This window comes from Camellia sinensis, chromosome 6 (genome assembly GCF_055761805.1).
Source record: "Camellia sinensis isolate YWXY chromosome 6, ASM5576180v1, whole genome shotgun sequence".
Taxonomy (NCBI): Eukaryota; Viridiplantae; Streptophyta; class Magnoliopsida; order Ericales; family Theaceae; genus Camellia; species Camellia sinensis.
Window position 1 is genome coordinate 42,802,032 of NC_138966.1, and position 12,768 is coordinate 42,814,799.

The following is a 12,768-nucleotide window of genomic DNA, read 5'->3' on the forward strand; positions in this document are numbered from 1 at the left end:
TTAAGCAAGCTGCTCGAAAATATCATCCAGATCTCGAAGAGAAGATTAAGGAGGAGGTTGAAAAACTTCAACAGGCTGGTTTCATCCGGCCAATACAGTACCCCACGTGGTTAGCAAACATCGTGCCAGTAAAGAAGAAGAATGGCCAAATTAGAGTATGTGTAGACTTTCGAGATTTGAACAAATCTTGCCCGAAGGATGAATTCCCTCTTCCTCACATCGACACCCTCGTGGATACTACCTCGGGACACTAGATGTTCTCATTCATGGATGGATTCAGTGGATACAATCAGATTAAGATGGCTGAAGAGGACGCAGAAAAGACTGCTTTTAGAACACCTCTCGGAAACTTCTTTTATACAGTCATGCCTTTCGGACTCAAGAATGCCGGTGCAACTTACCAAAGGGCTATGACTGCAATCTTTCATGACATGATCCATCATGAGGTGGAAGATTATGTTGATGATCTAGTGGTGAAATCCAAGAAAGAAGAAGACCATCTCCGAGACCTTGAGAAGGTATTCAAGAGGTGCCAGAAATTCAAAATGAGGATGAATCCTCTCAAATGTGCTTTCGGGGTGACGGCCGGGAAGTTCCTCGGGTTTCTTGTACATAGGCATGGCATCGAGGCAGATGAAGACAAGGTCAAATCTATCAGAGCAATGCCTCCCCCGCATTCTCAGAAGGAGTTAAAGAAGTTCATCGGGAAGGTATCTTATATTCGGAGGTTTATCCCAGCACTAGCAGAGATCTCTGCGCCTTTCGGCTCTTTGTTAAAAGGAGATGCCAAGTTCGAATGGAACCAAGAGCACCAAAAGGCCTTTGAGAGAATCAAGGCGGCCTTGACCTCGCCTCAGACCATGATAGCCCCACAGCCCGGGGTGCCTCTAATGTTGTACCTAACTTCAACCCCCAAGTCCATAGGGGCATTATTGGTCCAAGATGTAGATGGAGTAGAACGCCCGGTGTATTACATCAGTCGGAAGATTCGAGGAGCAGAAGTCCGATATACTCCAGTAGAGAGACATTGTTTAGCTTTGGTATTCACTGCCCAAAAGCTCAGACATTACTTCCTAGCACATCAGATTCAGATTGTTACTAGAAGTGATCCAATCCGATACCTCCTCAGCAAGCCTGCTCTAACCGGGAAGGTGGCAAGATGGTTGTTAGCACTGGGTGAATTCGAGATCACATGTGTAGCCCCCAGGGCGATCAAAAGCCAAGCCTTAGCTGATCTCCTTGCTCAATTTCCAAGTGGTGACTATGAACCAGTGAATGAAGAATTAAGAGGAGAGGTGCATGCAGCTATGGCTTCCGAGGAAAGCTTCTGGACATTGAGCTTTGACGGAGCAGCAGCCGGAGGAAAGGGAGGAACCGGGATAGTCCTTACAAGCAAAAGTGGGGAAAAGTTATATTTGTCTTATAAACTGGATTTCCATTGTTCGAATAACGAAGCCGAGTATGAGGCTCTTATTTTAGGCTTGATAGCAGCTGAGAAGCACAGTATCAAGAAGATTCGGATCCGGGGGGACTCAAAGCTGATAGTGAAGCAAGTTTCAGGACAGTTCGTCTTAAAGGAGCCTGCCTTGGCCACATATCGAACAACAGTCCGAAGGCTTCTTGACAAATTTCAGAAGGTCGAAATAGAGCATGTGCCTCGCTCCGACAACAAGTTTTCAGATGCCCTCGCAACATTAGGGGCAAGGGTTGACATTCCAGAGGAAGAGGCAGCAATGATCAAGAAAGAGATGAATGATAGTGGAAACTGAAGCTGAACCGTGCTAGGCCGAACCACACACGACGCGTTGAGAGGGCGACGCATGTGAGTGGCGTTGGACAATCCGAAGTCAACAGAGTGAGCAACCACGCACGTTACGTTGAATGGGTAACGGCATGGTCAGCACTGGATGGTTGAAGACAACGGGGATGTCGCAGAGGAAGTCGGCAACCACACACGTCACGTTGAGTGAGGCAACGTGCGTGGTCTGCGTTGGAGTAGTTGAAGCCAATGGCGGAGTACCAGCAGAGAGAAGCCAACAGTGATTGGCGATGAAGTAGCAGCGGGTTGAAACCAACAATGTACACACGGCTTCAATAGCAGATTGAATTTGGACCTGCAATAGTAATCAACGTACACACGGCTTCAGTCTCTAACCTGTTAAAAGAAGAATGTGTGTCATTGGAATCATAAATTCTGATATATGTATATACAAAACTACCACAAAATATATGTATATACAAGAGGAAGAGAAAGCCACAGTTAAGGGGGGTGATATCCGAGGCCGATGTTGGAAATATAAGCTGAAATCAGAGAGGCTTTACAGACTGTAATCAACAAGACTGGGCTAGGCTTGGCAGGACCACACACGTTGCGTTGAGTGGGCGAACGAGCGTGGTCGGCGTCGGACAAATTGAAGCCGAAAGCAACGCTGGTATCACAGAAGAGTCAGCAACCACACACGTTGCGTTGAGAGGGCGAACGTGTGTGGTGTGCGTTGGAACCGTTGAAGTCAACAATGATCAAAACTGGGACAGGACTTCTGAGGGAGAGCCTTCCGAGGGACAACTCTTGCTCTCATTAGTGCGGGTCCGAAGAACAGCCCTTGATTTCATCAATACGAGCTCCGAGGATCTTTCTTTTCAAAGTAGAGTGGACTCTTACTCGAACTCCCGAGGGATAGCCTTTGCTTCCATTAGCTGCCGAAGTAGAAGTGCACATCCACTCGGACTTCCGAGGGACAGCCTCGTTTCTGCTCGGACTTTTAAATGACAGTCTTACTTCTACTCGGACTTCTGAGAGACAGTCTTTACTTCTGTTGGTGTAAGCTTGGTAGACTCGGTTATCTTCCAGAGGAATCTTTCTTGCCAAAGTAGGGTGTGTGCTACTTTCGGACTCCCGAGGGACAATCTTGCTTCTGTTCGGACTTCCGAGGAATAGCCCTTGCTCTCATTAGTGCGGGCTCTAAGGGCCCCGAGGTCGTGGATTTCAATCAAGAATTCATTTGCCTGAAATAGCAAAGCCAACAAATGAGATGAGCAATATCAATTTCATATCCTGATTCAGGCCTTATCGGAATGGGGCAACATCAACAAATAATAATGATTTATTTAAGGTACAACAATTTTATTCCTCTGAGCGAGTTCTTGAAAATGCAACAATCAAGGTTTTATCTATTCAGGTCGATTCCTCTAAAGCCAACGTAAAGCAACAATGTTCGAACAAAAGCCCGGCATCAACTATTTATTTCCTGAGCATCCACTGGATCAACAACAAACAATGATATTCGGCACTATTTCTTTTACAATGACATTTTTTATTCTCCCAAGCAAAGGTTCACGAAATTCAAGAATTGAGAGTTCATTTGCCGAGTATACAGTATTCAACAAATTCATCCCCTCGGATATCAAATTCAAAGGTTATAATATGCAAACAATGCTTTATCATTCCCAAATCAACAAAACAGCGTTATGAGTACTTCCAATAGCAACAATGAATTAGTGTAGATAGGCAAGATTGCAAAAAAAAAAAAAAAAAAAAAAAATTCCAAATATGTATTTCGCAAATCAAAATTCAAAGATGAGGTTTCGACAATATGAAATAGCAACACAAATGAAGATCGGTCAATGAAATATTAGAGTCGACATTGACACAAAGAGGATAGGCCGACGGCAAGCTGAATCTGGTGTTGGTCACTGCCAAGTCCAAGAAAAGAAAAAAAAAAAAAAAAAAGCCGAAGTAAAGTCCGAAGTTGAAGAGGGTGATACGATGCCGAGCTGAAATCGACACAGGTTGTAATTACCAAGAAACGACACCGGAACAGGCAAATGAGGAGATCAGAAGAACCTGTGGTGAGACCATGGGTCACGAAGCACGCAGCGTGGGTTAAGAGCCACGCGCACAGGTCAGATGCGAGAAAGAACCAGCGGCCACGGTGGGTCAGCCAAGAACGAACCGGTCCGGCAATGATGCATGTGAGCAGTGGTTTGAATCTCGTTGTTGACAGTGCCACGAGTTGCGACGCGAACAAGCGACGGAGTAGCTGGGCAGACCGACGCCGCGTTGAAAGGGCGGCGTGGTCGGCGTTGGCCAGATCACAGATGAAGACAGTGGGTCTGCAGCGAAGTTGCTGCAGCGGAAAATGAGCAAACGTGGTGGTCTCTGGTTTGTAGAAACAGAGCCTCCTTGAAGAAGATGGAATCTAACTTGGGTCTCTCCGTTCAAAGAGAGAGATAGTGCTGAAATAGTGATTTTTGCAATAATAAAGACAAATTTTATTTGGCCTAAAAAAGGGTATGATTCTATAAACCCTAAGATATTTTGGTGATACATAGAGAGAGGGGGCCGAGAAACGTGGGCTTTATTTTTATCTGGAGCCAATAAAAAAGGGGTGTGATGCTTGGCATATTCTTTCAAATATACTATATATATATATATATATATAAATAAATGGATGCCTTTGATTTGGACTTATGGAATTAAAAAAAGGTCAGCTTTTGTGATTTGTTTATTTTCAAGGAAAAGGATTATTATTATTATATTCTTTGGCAATTTAGTTGGTGCTGTATGAATTACATGTCCAAGTTGGTTTGGTGGAGCATTATACGATTCAAGTTTTGATTTTCTTTTCCAAAAAAAAAAAAAAAAAAAAAAAAGTACAAAAAAAAAAAATTAAATTAAATTTTTGCTTGTCAATTTTTTCTGTAAATTGAAGTGCGTCATCAACTTTATCCATAGGCTCTATCGTGACAAAATGTTTTTTTTTTTTTTTGGGGAACGTGATGCGAAATAGGATCGAAGAAATGACAGTATGCATGTCTGAGAAATTTAAAATTTCTCATACACGCAAGGGGCAAATGTAAGAGGGGGCTAATTTGAGCCCACTAAAATTATTTAGGCCCAATAGCCCAAGATTAGTGGGCCCGAATTTATCGCAAGTCCAAGAATCGGTGGGCCCAGATTTATCGCCATCAAACGGATTGAATCGCTCTAAGCCTCGAAAGGGTTCGGATCCACGAACCTAGAGACTTACTCAAGCCCAGACTCGAAAGGGTATTAAGAACGCCTAGAGATCCGAGGCACTCGGACTCGAAAGGGTTCGGATCCACGAACCTAGAGACTTAATCGGGCCCGGACTCGAAAGGGTATTAAGCAAGCCTAGAGATCTGAGGCACTCGGACTCGAAAGGGTTCGGATCCACGAACCTAGAGGTCCGAATCACTTGGCTTCGAACGGATTCAGACGCAATCCAGAAGTCGCTCCGTTAATGAGTCCCAGAACACTTGCGGGCTCGGAGCTTTCCGGGATCTACGCACCAGAACCATGGGCGTAATGGAGTTCGAACAAAGGACCCGATCCCGAGGACGGTGAGTGGAGACAAATTCACTCTTCGGTTAAACTAGCCTATACCCGGGTCGAGGTGGCACGACCCCGGGGGGTCCATGAGACTCGGCAATATTTTGCGGCAGGACGTCCTCTGGGACTACCCCTGACCCTTTGGGATGATTGGGGATCATTGGTTAGGTGTGGCTAAGAAGAAGGGTTCGCCGAGGGAGTGATCTCCTCTTCGGGGTTTTCTCATCCTCGGAGAAGTCACCTCCTCGGAGAGGTCACCTCCTCGGACAAGGTGGTTAGAGAGAATATCCCCCATGTGCCTTGCACATGGGCTCCATCCTACATCATGAGGTGCCTATAAATAGCACCCACCCATAGCTTTACAGGGGATGGATTTTGGAGATTTCTAACTCTTGGGAAAGAACTAATTTCCCTTCTCCATTATCAACCTTGAGAGTGAAAGTGGGAGATCCATGGGAGAGCCTTGCCATTATTCTATTCTCTAGCCATTTTGCCTTCTTCTTCACCCAATCTCTTATCTCCATCATCTCCTTTGTTGTTGTGTTCCTAAGTTGAGATTATTGAAGAATCTAAGCCTCTCACATTTCTTCTAGAGAATTCGAAGTTGTTCTTCAAGGATCTTTGAGGATCTTCGAATTTTCCAACTCTTTTCTTGAACCCTCTCCTACAGATATAATCTTATCATTTTCAAAATATGTGCGATATTACATATCCAACTCCACCATCATCATCAACAAATACATTCATTTTATCATTTCAAAACCCAACATCTTTTCCCTTTTCTTTCATAAACCAAATATCAATGATTTTTGAACAAAAACTCATTTACTTTCAAAATCACATTAAGTAATTCCAACATTTCAACATATCTCAACCATAAACACATCCCCACAACCTTTCTTAAGAACCCATTTGAAAACCCTCTTTTACATTTCAAAACAAAACTATAGATTTAACCCAAAACTCCCAAATCACTAAATCTTTTCAAAGAGCAAATAACTAGGCTAAGAATCATACTAAAGGTTGAATAAATCCCTACCTCAAGATTAGAAGAGGAAAAGAGTAAGGGTAAAATTTTGATGGAATCGAAAATAAGATCCTCTCTGATTGGAATGAAACTTTCGATGAGCTCTGCATTTTTCTCCAAGGAGCTATGGTGGAGAAATCAAGGGATGAGGGTGTATTTGAGGTTTTAAGGCAAGAATTAGAAAGAAAGAGTAAAGAAATTAGGATTTGGAATGTTTTAGAGAGAGACAGAGAGGGGGGAAGTGAAAAAGTGATAAAATTTCCCTTTACCCAATTTAATATACGTACAGATCGCTCGAGCCACCAAAACACTACTTGAGCGTCTGACATAATAAGTGACACTGCTTGAGCGACCAAGAACATTTCTCGAGTGCATAATGACCCCCTCCCAGAAGTTTTACAGACTGCAAAAGACCAGACCACTCAAGCGAATAACACCATACTTCCAAAAGTTTTGCAGACCTGGAAAAATACTGCAAGATCTCAAAAACCGCTCTAAAAAATAAGCAAAAAACTGGACAATAACTCTTTTGAAAAACGAATTCTCAACATGTTTCAAACACAACAATAACTCTCAAACAACTAAACTCACCTAGCAATAAGAGTAAGAGGTTATAAACAATAGTTAAAAATATGGACTTCCAGATCTAAAATCATGAAAAGAGTCGGGTCTAAACCGAAACCGTTATATTTATATTACTACTTCATTTTTTAATTTTGACATAATTATGTAATTATATAATTTATTTTATATTTAAAATAATATAATATTATTTATTTGTGAATAATTTCTCTATTTAATTGAATAAAATTGCAATTTTTCCATATAATAAATAAATTTTCAACGGTAAATTACACTCACACTCATCTTCATTGAGATTTGAATATATATATATATATATATAATTAGCCTCATATTTTTAACATAATTATATTAACCTCCTTCAAAGTTTTAATTCACATAATACTTAATTTTTTTTAATCAGTAATTCTTTAGTCATATATATATATATATATATATTATCATCTTTTTTCCTACTAAAATATATATTTATATTTGTTTATTTCAATGTCTAGTATTAGTTTCGGTAGCTTTAATCATAATAAAAAGGAAGTTAATGTAATTATGCCAAAAATGTGAAATTGACTATATTTTCCCTAAATCTTAAAAGATATGAGTGTAATTTATGATCATAAGTCATAACTTTGTACTCTGTATGATCATTTTTTTTTATTCCATTTAGTATTTCGAGATTTATCCATTCAGAATTGCCGAATGCGGTTTCAAGCACTTACTTTCTAAAAAATATTATTTCGATATTTTGATTAGCTGAAAAATCATTCTATCAATTTTTTTTTTTAAAAAAAAAAAATTCATCATCAATATTGATCTTATTTGAAAGATCTTAAAAATAAAAATTCATAGATATCAATTTTGTTAAAAATGAATTTGTAGAACTCAACTTCTGAGATCTTAAAAAAAAATTTAGCACAAAATACACACAAGGGTAAATTTGTCTAACAAAAACTACATGTCCTTATGGCCTTAAAGCCATGTTTGTTTGGCTTCATAGATGAGGATCTTGGACTAACAATCCTAAATTCTACATAACTCATGTTTGGTAGACAAAAATGCAATGGAACTAGTGGGATTATAGATCTCCTCACATGGTGGGATTAGCTTTCCCATGGGAAGGGTGAGATGGCTAAACCAATCCCATGGGATTGAGGATGAAAAGACAAATTTACCTCCATATTACAAAAATAACAAAGTTACAATGAATACTTTTGTAATTTCATAAATTTAATCCCAAATAACTAATACCACCACATTAGTACATAAACAAACATATTTTATTTTACATCTTTCATCTAAAATTACCACACTAATAATTTCCTCATTCAACTTACTGTACTTATAATCTCATCCAACCTAATATGCCAAACGAACAAAGCCTAAGAGTTTAACACCTACAGATTTAGGTTTAAGAATTGGATTTAGGAGAATGATATGATGCGTAAGTGCACATTATATGCACCTTATGTAAAAAGTATAACTTTCCTCCGTAAATGTGTAACTTTTGTAACAAAAAATATGACCTTTTGCTTCTTACAAAATTTATAACTTCTCTCACAAGAAGTATTACTTTAGTTATACATGACTTTTAAGTGCACATTACAACCTCAAAATTATAACTTTCATAAACAAAACAAAAAATAAATAATAAAAAAATAAACCGCAACGTAACTTTCATCTCACAAAATGTATAACTTCTTTCATATAAAATATAACTTCTTCTACAATGTACACTATACCTTGGATTATGGCCTGTGTCTTCTATTTTTTAATGTGATAAAATAACACCAAGGCGTGGAAATTCTTTTTGAGGGGTTACATTTTAGGGTTAAATTCATTTTATCCCCTTGTAGTTTGGATCTGAAGCACTTTACCTCTTTTTCGTTCAAATACAGTCAAAAAGTCTTCAAGTGATTTTGGACTAAAGTACTACCGTTAGTTTTTCTATCCAAACGGAAGGTGTATTATACATCATTTTTTAGAGTGAATTTTGTTTTTTTGAAAAATTAGAATGGAATTAATAGAACAAAAGGATAATTTTACCCCCATTTCTCCAAACATAAAATTAGATTAGTATGTTAATAAAAATAAAATAAAATATAATTAAGAATTGATCTAAAATATAAAATATAATCAAAAATTGATTTAAAATATAATTAAATAAAATATAAAATACACAACAATTAAGAATTGATCTAAAATGTTATTAAATTAAAATTAGATTCACATGTTAGAAATTATAATAAATAATTAAGAATTTAGGATTAATTCCGATCTAAATTATAATTAAATTAAAATTAGATTAATATGTTAGAAATTACAATAAATAATTAAGAATTTAGGATTAATTGTGATCTAAAATATAATTAAATTAAAATTAGAATAAAATTTTAAGAATTACAATAAATAATTAAGAATTTATAATTAATTGTGATTTAATTGAATTAATATTAGACATTATAAATTATGTGTAAGAAAGATGAGAGAGAAAGAAAATAACAAATATATATATATATATAGGGTTTGAAGGTATTATAGTTATTTCACATCTATAGTTAACAGTGTTGATGGTTATATTTTAGTCCAAAATCACATGGGGGACTGTAGACACCCCATTTTTTACCGACCTTAAGACTCAGACGTCATCGTTTGAGCGCTTGATGATTGCGCATGTTTGTGCTCGTTTTGAGTTTCCGGAGCCTTCGTCCGAGCACCTTGTCTCGGGACCTTTTAACTTTCTCCTCTTGGCCCGGTTTTTGGACCATGCCTTGCTGCCTTTGCCTAGAGAGAGACAGAGGCCTGTAGGCCACTTTTTGTGGTCGTAGACTACCTTTCCCTCTCGTAGGCCACCTTTTGTACTCGTAGACTAGTTTTCGGGGCTTCCGACTGAGTGCCTCACCTTGCGTCTTGCTTCCTTTTTGGTTTGTTTGTGAACCAAACCTTGTTATCCTTTGCCTGGAGGGTGGAACAGGGGTGTAGACCAGTTGCTCTCCCTATAGACCACTTTTAGTGGTCGGCCAGCTAGGCTTGGTGGTCTGTGGACCATCTAAGGTGGTCGGCAGCCTGCCACCACCCTTTACTCTCTATGTAGACCCTTCATCTCCCTTGCTGACCAGTTTTTGTTCCTGTAGACCACTTTTTCTGGTCGGCCCACTAGTTGTGGTGGTCGGCCGACCACTTTAACTGGTCAGCGGCCATCCTGCTTTTTTTGCAGATATTTTTCTTGCCAACTATGCCAGTTATTGGGCACAGAAGGCATCCTCCATACACGTGTATGGAGGGATTACTTCAAGTCTCTAGCTTGTTCAACAAGCTTAAGGCTTGAATTTCTATAAGAGGGAGGCTCTCTCTCCTTTTCCAGGGTTCAGAAAATTGCTTGGAGTAATACATACCTCTCTCTCTATATATATTTCTCCCCATCTCTCTATATTTGTGCTTGAAAGTGCCTTTTCTTCACACTTTTGCACTAAAAGCACCTGGTGAAACACTACAATCTTGTTGCTGAGGTACCTGAGGGTTTTGCTTGCACTCAAGAGCTGGTTTTAGCTTAGAAAAGTTGCTGAAGTGCTTTGAAGTTGTTCTTCGAGGGTGAGTCTATACCCCCATTTTAGGCTTTGTTTTCATTGCTTATTTGGCCTTATTTGCATGCTTCTTTTGGCTTAACTTTAAACTGCAAAAAGCTTCATTTTCAAGTACTTAAAGTGTTTGTTTGAGACCTCTTTGGTGTTGGGGGGTGGTCTACCCCCTTTTATGCCTTATTTGGCCTTGTTTTGAGCCATCTCTTTTAGGCCTTTGGATCACCTTTGTTTGGCCTCTTCACCACTGAATTCCAGAGGAATTTCAGTGGTGGAAAGTGTGTTTTGAGACCCAAAATAGGTGGGGGTGGTCCCCCTCTTTTGTATCTTGTGTGCTTGTGTTGATGGCTCACCAAGTTAGCATGTTCTTCTACCTCTTTGAGGCTCCATTTCAGCATGTCTTAGGCCTTGTTTTGCCATGATATAGCTCTGTTTTGGGTTGGTTTGGTTACCTTTTGCATGTCTTCCAACCCCATTTCTTTCTCCATTTTATTTATCAGCTTTCGATGGTTAGTTTAGGACATGTTTCAATTAGCATACTTATGTTTGCATGCGTGCATCCATTCATTCGTCTTGCATGTACCGGGCTCGGCGCATCATACAAACTGCATTGTATTTCAATACCAATTTAAATACCTGTTATCTAGTTACATTCACTTGACATCTTAGAATAGCCGAGCTTATCTTAGCTGCATTTTGCATGTGTTGCATTAGGCATTCTTGACATAGTTAGGGTCATGCATTGATTTCTAACATAGCTTCTGTTTTGGCTCGGAGTACTAGGTAAGCTATTACGCTTTAGCATCCTTACATGTGTGTAAGTGACTGCCATGATAGCATGCTTGCCATGAGGCTAACTGCCTAAGTGTTTAACTACATGAATACCTGTGGATGAAGGCTTCATTGCTTAAATTGGGACAATTCATCAAAATGTGAGTTTTAAGCCCACTTGAAGTGGCAAATCATCATGTTTTAAGCCCACTTTAGGGTGGCAAATCCGCGTTTTAGCCTACTTGTGAGTAGCACTTCCAAACCATTTTCCAAAACAAACATGAGATGTTTTGTTCCAAATCGAGTGATTTAGTCTATACTTGTGTGCTGTGCGCATCACATAGTAAGCTAGCTAATAAACCGGAATAAGAACACGTGTTTTCAAAAATAACATATCACGTTAGTAGAGGCCGATCCTTTGATCGGGCGAGCGAGAGTGCTCATTTCATGACCTTCCCCTCTCGTACCCAAGTTCCCGAGCCGAGGCAACTTTGGTAATGACGGACACGTGGCCTTAAGCACGAGTCAGGGTTTCCTAAATTTCCCAAAAATAAAATATTTAGGTGGCGACTCTGAAATCTGGCAAAGCAGTCCATGTTTGGTGCTTTTTTGATTAAAATTGATTTTCCAAAACGATTTGCCGGATTTAGACTCTGTGGTGATTTATCAATCTCACATTGCACTTTGTGAGATTAGATTCAGAGTCGTAACAGGAGTTCGAACTGTAGTAGCTATGAACACAATTCGCACCCTCGCGCGCAAAGCGGAGTTCGGGCGGTCTACAGGGACATATGGCTATTTTTAAAAGATAGATGGGATAAAGTGCTATCAAGCCATATTACAATGAGGTAAAATAGATTTTGTCCAATATTTTACAAAAATGACAAATATCCTTTTTGGGCATGTTTGGGCATGTGGGACTTATCAGGAATTTCATCTCAATGATTCAAACTGTTCATTTTTTAGACCACAAGTAGATTATTCATGAAAAAAATTGCGTCAATTTGATAACCATAACCAAGTTTGCAAAAAAAATGAACGACAAATATTATTTGAAAAGTAAACCATTTTTTTTTTTTTGAGAAACAAAACTAACGTGATTACAGCTATCTAATTAACCTAATTTTTTTAATGAATAATTTATATGTTGTTGTCATGACCCGAACTCGCCCCTATGGATTAGAGTCATAACCGACCAGTAATCATGAGATTACCTACGGCCTCAGTCAGAAATCAAACCATATTTAATAATAGGAGGCCAAACTGTGGAAGCATCACATACAAGAATTGTCCAACAAACTGTGCATACATGGTTTAATCAAAAAATTTCTCATATACGTGAAATAACTCACACCATGCAATATTTACGTTATGTATGTACTACGTATATCCAGGATCATTTTACAGTTTCAGCACCAAGTTCCAAGGTTATACACAACGTTGGTCATACTTGACCATAAGAGAAC